The 8,170-nt window shown below is 34.0% G+C and overlaps 1 long non-coding RNA gene across 1 annotated transcript; it reads left to right on the top strand.

Moving 5' to 3' along the window:
- Positions 1 to 1,224: 1,224 nt before the first annotated feature.
- On the top strand, positions 1,225 to 6,751 carry LOC113825542 (uncharacterized). Its single transcript, XR_003477599.2, has 5 exons — positions 1,225 to 1,291; positions 1,843 to 1,891; positions 4,027 to 4,189; positions 5,142 to 5,607; positions 6,005 to 6,751. It is a non-coding gene; the product is annotated as an uncharacterized lncRNA (long non-coding RNA).
- Positions 6,752 to 8,170: the final 1,419 nt, after the last annotated feature.

Here is an 8,170-nt window from a genome sequence, read left to right as displayed (position 1 = left end):
TTCTTTTTTTATTTGTTTATTCTTTTTTGTTTCTTTTTTGTTTTTTTCTTATTTACGTTTTATTTTTGTTTTCAGGCGTCACTCAATAGACAGGGGAGTTTCTTATTATTATTGTCCATTATTGTTATTACTAATATTCTCATTATTGTTATCACTTTTGTCATTATCATTATCATTGCTGTTCATTATACTTTTATCATACTTTTGTTTTTACCTGATGATAATTATTACTATTTCTATCTCTTGTTTGCTCAGAGCTTTAGTTTCCATTGATTATCTATTAAATCCATTATCTTTTACATTATTTTTCATGTATATATATATATATATATATATATATATATATATATATATATGTATGTATGTATGTATGTATATCTGTGTGTGTGTGTGTGTGTTTGTGTGTGTGTGTGTCTGTGTTTGTGTGAGTGTGTCTGTGTGTGTATGTCTGTGTATGTGTCTGTCTGTCTGTGTTTGTTTGCGTGTGTGTGTGTGTATGTGTGTATGTCTGTGTGTGTGTGTCTGTATGTGTGTGTGTCTGTGTGTGTATGTCTATGTGTGTGTCTGTGTGTGTCTGTGTGTGTGTGTGTATGTGTGTGTGTGTGTGTGTGTGCATATATATGTATGTTTTCTTTCTTTCTTTTTTTTTTCTTTTTTCTTTTTGATACAGACAAACACACAATAGTATGTGTAATCATTATCATCCCTGCTATTGCAATTCTTCAATTCTTTTTTTTGTTGTTGTTGACTGCAGGACCAGTGGCATACAATTTACGTTTTTTTTTACTATCAAAAAAAGTTAACAAAGGAATACAGAATTTATCCTAAAATAAATGGATTCTTGTAGTACTTGAATATTCATTTCTGCGGACCACTGCATTTGGCAGATGTTTATTCAAGTAAAAAATATAACAGCAAAAACTTTACTTATCACTTCTTATATACATGGAGGGGGTGGAAGGGTATATGTGTGCAGTTGCTATGTCGGGTTTTGCATTAATATATAAATCTTTAATTGTATGGTAACTATACACGTCTAAAATTTCCCCAGTGTATATATCAAGCGGTAAGGAGATACGACATTTTACTGCCTGGTATTGACAGGTGACAAAGCTGTTATCTATAGTGATTTACCTTAATCACGTTTCAAGTGAAATGAAAAAAAAAATGGGTAGAAAAACCTAAGTGGCACCTCCCACAACCATGCTATATAAACAGGTTTCACTAACGGAAAACTCATAGACTGATCTGTACTCGAAAAGGGAAAAGAACTTGACGACACTCACGCATTGTAAGTAGAGACGAGACACACAATATCTTGATAGCTTTCAAAAGTGTTTTTAGGAGACTAATAATGAAGAAACATATTAATTCCACCGTGTAGAAGTAGCAAGCCATTAAGAGTGTGGTAAGGCTTTTTGCCTCTATGTCCAGTGTATGGAGATAGGATAATTGATAGTAATTAGGGTAGATGTTGATACAGAAGACAAAAATAAGGGAATCGCTGTTATTTTGATGTGTTGTGTACGGATGTTTTTCACACATCCCTGCAAAAATTATCAAATTTCGACTAACCCAGTTATATATATATATATATATATATATATATATATATATATATATATATATATATATATATATATATATATATATATATATATATATATATATATATATAAAGTGAGATACCAAATTAAGGAAACATAACAATTGGTTTTAATGACAACAAATATCTATTAAGCATAAACTATGGAAACCTTTTTTTTTTTTTTGTTATTGCAAAAAGAATAATTAATGAATGGATTTTAATATCAATCGCATCATGTTTATTTTTCTTTCCAGATATTATCAGCAAAAGACGACCTGAAAACCGACCAATATGAGGATATATGTAAGTATAATTCTGCATAAATTTCTCTTGCGAAAGAGAGAGAGAACGAGAATGTGAAATAAAGAAAAAGGAGAGAGTGAGAAAGGGAAAGAGAGCGAGAAAGGGGGAAGAGACCGAGAAAGTAGTAGAAAGAGAGAAAAAAAAAGTAAGAGAGAGAATAGAAACTTAGAAGAGAGAGCGAGCGTGGAAAGACAAAGAACCCCCCCCCCCCATTTTTTTTTTTTTTTTTTGATAAGGTTCGTCTACCCGTGCTGTGGCGTACGGCGCAAGATGTTCAGTTTCCTAACATGGAAAGTTAACCTATAACCTGAACTTTCTCTCGTGGTTATCTAAATGTGCTACACACACACACACACACACACACACACACACACACACACACACACACACACACACACACACACACACAGAGAGAGAGAGAGAGAGAGAGAGAGAGAGAGAGAGAGAGAGAGAGAGAGAGGGAGGGAGAGGGAGAGAGAGAGAGAGAGAGAGACATATATAGATAGAGAGAGAGAGAAATATATATATATATATATATATATATATATATATATATATATATAGAGAGAGAGACAGATAGAGAGAGAGAGAGAGAGAGAGAGAAAGAGACATATATATATATATATATATATATATATATATATATATATATATATATATATATATATATATATATATATATATATATGTATATATATATAGGTAGAGAGAGAGAATCTGATCTGTGCATCGTCCTTTGAACTTTACTCTTTATGTCACACGTGTTATATAATCCATCACACTACTTTGCTATGTCATTTCTCTGTTACTCTTTATTTACTCTAGCCCTTCATTATATCTATATACTTTTAGAGCGTGAAATTTGTCTTTTGATTCATATATTTATTGTTATTTTTTACCGATGAAAAATTATTGGCAGATATTTTAAACGTTTTAGATATTTAAACGTTTTAATTACTTCGTATCACTTTTAGGTTACCCTTTCTTTATATATTTATTTATTTATTTATTTATTTATTTTATTATTATTTTTTTGTCACTCCTTCGTTATATCTCTTTTGTCACGCCTTTTATAAGCCACTTCTTCCTTTCGCTATGTCACATTTTTGGTTTATTCTTTCTTTTCGCCTATCCTCCGTGTCATTACCTGTATTACGTCATTCGTTTATTCTTCCTTTTCATATCTATGTTATTACGTCTTTCCTTCCTTCCTTCCTTCGCTATATCACACTCTTAGTACACCAGTCTTCCTTCCCTCCCTTCCTTCCATACATTACATTCGTTACATCAAACTCACTCCATCACACCCTTACTCCACCATTCTTCCTCTCCTCTCTTCCTTCCTAACATCATATTCGTTACATCAAACTCACTCCATCACACCCTTACTCCACCATTCTTCCTCTCCTCCCCTCCTTCGTTATATCACTCGACCTTTATTCCACCATATTTTCCTTTCCCTTCCTTCTCTATATCACTCGACCTCAACTACCTCCTTCCCACACAAACAGGCGCTCATTCTACTGCTTTCCACCATTCTTCCTCTCCTTCCATCCTTCGATATATCACTCGACCTTTATTCCACCACTTTATCCTCTCTCCCCTCCTTCTTTATATCACTCGACCTTTATTCCACCATATTTCCCCCTCCCTTCCTTTTCTATATCACTCGACCTCAACCCCTTCCTTCCCGCACAAACAGGCGCCCATTCTCCTGCTCTCCACCATTCTTCCTCTCCTTCCATCCTTCGATATATCACTCGACCTTTATTCCACCATATTTTCCCCTCCTTTCCTTCTCTATATCACTCGACCTCAACCCCCCTTCCTTCCCGCACAAACAGGCGCTCATTCTCCTGTTCTCCACCATTCTTCCTCTCCTTCCATCCTTCTCTATATCACACGACCTTTATTCCACCATAGTTTCCCCTCCCTTCCTTCGTTATATCACTCGACCTTTATTCCACCATAGTTTCCCCTCCCTTCCTTCTCTATATCACTCGACCTTTATTCCACCACTTTATCCCCTCTCCCCTCCTTCTTTATATCACTCGACCTTTATTCCACCATATCTTTCCCTCCCTTCCTTCTCTATATCACTCGACCTCAACCCACCTTCCTTCCCACACAAACAGGCGCTCATTCTCCTGCTCTCCCTGCTCCTGGGGGCGGTCCTGGAGGTGAACACCCAGATAGTCACCCGTCGGAGGAACTTCCCAGGGGAGAGAAGGCTGGGGAGCATAAACTATGGACAGTACAGGTTCGGGAAGAGAGGATACCAGAAGAAGCAGCATCCGAGTAAGTGATGAGAAAGTGATGTTTGAGATGAATAGTTATGTAGGGGATTCGTCTTATTATCTTTTTTTTAATGCTTTATTTTGTACATATTTGTATATAGTATGTTAAAAATGGATAGATATGTAAGTGATTAGTGAAATTTATTTTATTTTATTATTATTATTATTTTAAGTTCTATATTCTGTACATATGTTATCTGTATATAGTATGTTGAAAATGAATAGATATATAAGGGATCAGGGAGAAGTATCTGCTTTATGTCTTTTGTACATATTTGAATATAGTATCAGGTATTATTACGTATACATATTTGATGCTTTTTTTAGCTTTATATATACACGTATACACACACACACAAATATATATATATATATATATATATATATATATATATATATATATATATATATATATATATATATATATATATGTGTGTGTGTGTGTGTGTGTGTGTGTGTGTGTGTGTGTGTGTGTGTGTGTGTGTGTGTGTGTGTGTGTGTGTGTGTGTGTGTGTGTGTGTGTGTGTGTGTATGTGTGTGTGTGTGTGTCTGTGTGTGTGTGTGTGTGTGTGTGTGTGTGTGTGTGTGTGTGTGTGTGTGTGTGTGTGTGTGTGTGTGTGTGTGTGTGATATATATATATATATATATATATATATATATATATATATATATATATATATATATATATATATATATATATATACATATATATATACATACATATATATATATATATATATATATATATATATATATATATATATATATATATATATATATATATACATATACATATATATATATATATATATATATATATATATATATATATATATATATGTAAATACGATTGTTTGTGGCAAACCTCCAGTGTACCTTTAAGATTTTGCAGCATAAAACTAAGGCTATTTACAAATCTCATGTATATCTCTTCTCTTTTATCTGAACTACAGGAAAATTCACGTGAAGACATCAGTTCCTTGGTATATATACTGTACTGACTAACGGACTTATTGACAATGACGCTTGAATTGATGATATATATAAAGGCTTTAAACTGTAAATGGCTTTGTAAATAGACATTAAGAATGAATCCAGAATTAGTCATTTAGCATGTAAATATGTTAAAAGAGGAAAATATATAGATATATATATTTTTCCACGAAGACTGGGAGACGCAGAGGAGTAGATTAGAAATAGAAATTGTAAGACCTAGAAGTAAAAAATAGAAAAGTAAAAGAAACTAGATAAAGACTAAACCATATGCAATGACCAATCTATAAAGAGCTTGATGCTTATCTAGACTCAGACATTAGGTTGCTGAACCCTAGTGGAAGGGAACCATGAGTGTATTAAAACCCTTTGGAATAGCCACTACACTCATCTCATCTGGTACTGAGAGATCACCAAGTTCACGAGGTGATGTTTGGTGAAGAAAAGCTTTTTTCTTTAATGCATGTTTTAAGTACTGTTATGACTACAATAATGTGTTTTTTTCTTGAAGGATTGATATATTTACCTTTATCATATATAATGTTACACTCTTTGCAGTTGAAGTAATTCCCAAATCATTCCATTTTATGCTTTTGCTAATTTAAAAGGATGTAATAAACAAGAGAATCATTATCGTTTAAGACGAATAACAAATAGTGCTTATGTCTTACTGTAAATATTATAAGCAGAAAAGAAAATACAATACTAACACCATGTGTATTATAAGTAAACAATGATAATATCAACACAAAGTGCATTATATAGCTACAAGTAAACACTGATTTTCGAATGTATACTAATCTTATGGACACTTTACTCACAGATCGAGCTAAACCCCCGAGGAGAATTGTCGGATAAAAATCTTCCCACAGCTTCAAAAATCGTCTCCTGCGCTGCACCACCTAAGACCCTACCCAGCTGACAGCCAGGAACCTTGAAGATGGCTTGAAGGATAACACCGATAGTGATTGAAGAAGGATATCCTTTTAAAGATGGTTTGGAAGATTGCTCATGGTGACCTGAGAGATAACTGGATGGTGACCCGAATGATAACCTGATGGTAATTTGAAGGGAAGTTCCTTGACGATGGCTAGCTTGTGTTATTTTGCTTGCGACATCTTCAGATCTAGAAACCCGAGGGATAACTTTGATCAGTGTCTGTAGTCTCAAATGTAGCGACCTTCGAGGGATGATTAGCCATTGCAAAATAAATGCATGATAGATACCCTACCGCAGAATCGCCAAACTAACATTGGTGAGAAGCTATAACCAGCTCTGATTAATAATTAATGGTTAGTCTTAAATTAGTGCTCTAATGTGTAATGAAATTGGAGAAACCTTCAGTATGATATATATCTATAATGCTGTTAATGTTTTATTCTGTTATATTCAGATATATTTATACTGTTGAGAAATTGTTGTCGTTATATAATCCTGTTACATATATATTTTGCTTGTTAATTGGTTTGTTCACACAAGTTATTCAAGTGTTATGTTCTCTGTTAATTGTTGGGAAATTATCATTATGTATGCCTTTTATAATAAAATAACATTTCTTGACTTGTATTTGAATGGCGTGAAATAGAAACTTTACATTGTATATTTACCTACACTATCACTACCATGCATAACATAGTACCATAACCATCACCATTACAATACCCGTTACCGTTTCCAAATTTCGTCAGAGTTACCATTCTTCGCGCAACGAGACTACAGCAAGATTAGCATCCTTAATACCTGTTCTTGCCAAAAGGAAACGTGATAAGCCTCAAGTGTCTGAGAAGTACCCAAGGTTGAAGTATCTCGCCACCCTGAAAAATGTAATACTATAATAGTATTATTATTATTATTATTATTTTCAAATACTGAGAATTCTACCGCTCAGTCCTTCATTCACATACGTAATGAATACCATGTAACAACTGTAGTACTGTGGTCTTGTAATTAGTATAAAGGATACAAACACATACACAACACACATACACATACGTACAAGTCAAAGTCAAAGTTGGTCCCATATCCGATCCGGACGTAGGGGACATGTTTTGTAGAGAAACATGCTTACTAAGCCGCGGGATGATGCGGGAGGGTGGCCAGTTCCTCTCCGCCCCGACTTTGACCCCAGTATGCTGACGTCAGCATACCAGTGCTCATTCACAGCTGAGTCGACTGAGAAGGGCAGCCGGGCGCGAACCCAGGACCATGCGATTGCAAAGCCAGCGCTCTACCACTGAGCTATGCCACCTCTTTACATACGTACACACAAATATAATATGTGTGTGAAAGAGTAAACATTTACAGTGTAATATATAAATTATCTAATTGTGCAATAAGGGGTTTAAGTCCTGAAACGCCGATCTGAAATTCCACGAGATATGAATGGAGAATAAGTAGCCTCTAAACTAGGACATTCCATCAACTTTAAAATGTCTGACATACAAACAGAATAACCAAAACTGACACAACTACGGTAAATAGACCAGAATAACTATCAGCAACACTAACCAAAATTCCATTGAGAAACTAAAACGCATTTCAAACAGTTTCTGAATTTCCGAATTTTTTTGCCTAGTTGAATACCCGGTGCCGCTCAACTAATACAAAAAGTACCGATGAAGTAGTGGCTAGCCTTGTCACAAACGCCGATATTTATATTATTTCTTGCCTTCATAGTAGAAGGTTATGGTCAAAAATAGACATAAACCGCCCTTTTGAATGCTGTAGAATATATATAGATTTTTTTATTCGTTACTGAGACGTATAATAATTTGCACATTGTTAGTAAAGTTTTTGTAATGATAATGATCCTTAACATTATTACGATTCTTGGTATGATCATTATTATCATTATTGTTATTGTTTTTGTTGCTGTACGATGACGATGAGGATAATGATGAATGATGATTGTGTAATAGTAAAAAAATAATAATAATAATGCTAGTAACTATATTAGTAATAATGATAATGATAACAATGATGTTGATGA

This window comes from Penaeus vannamei, chromosome 6 (assembly GCF_042767895.1).
Source record: "Penaeus vannamei isolate JL-2024 chromosome 6, ASM4276789v1, whole genome shotgun sequence".
In the NCBI taxonomy this organism is placed as follows: domain Eukaryota; kingdom Metazoa; phylum Arthropoda; class Malacostraca; order Decapoda; family Penaeidae; genus Penaeus; species Penaeus vannamei.
This window is presented reverse-complemented; position numbering and strand designations above follow the sequence as displayed.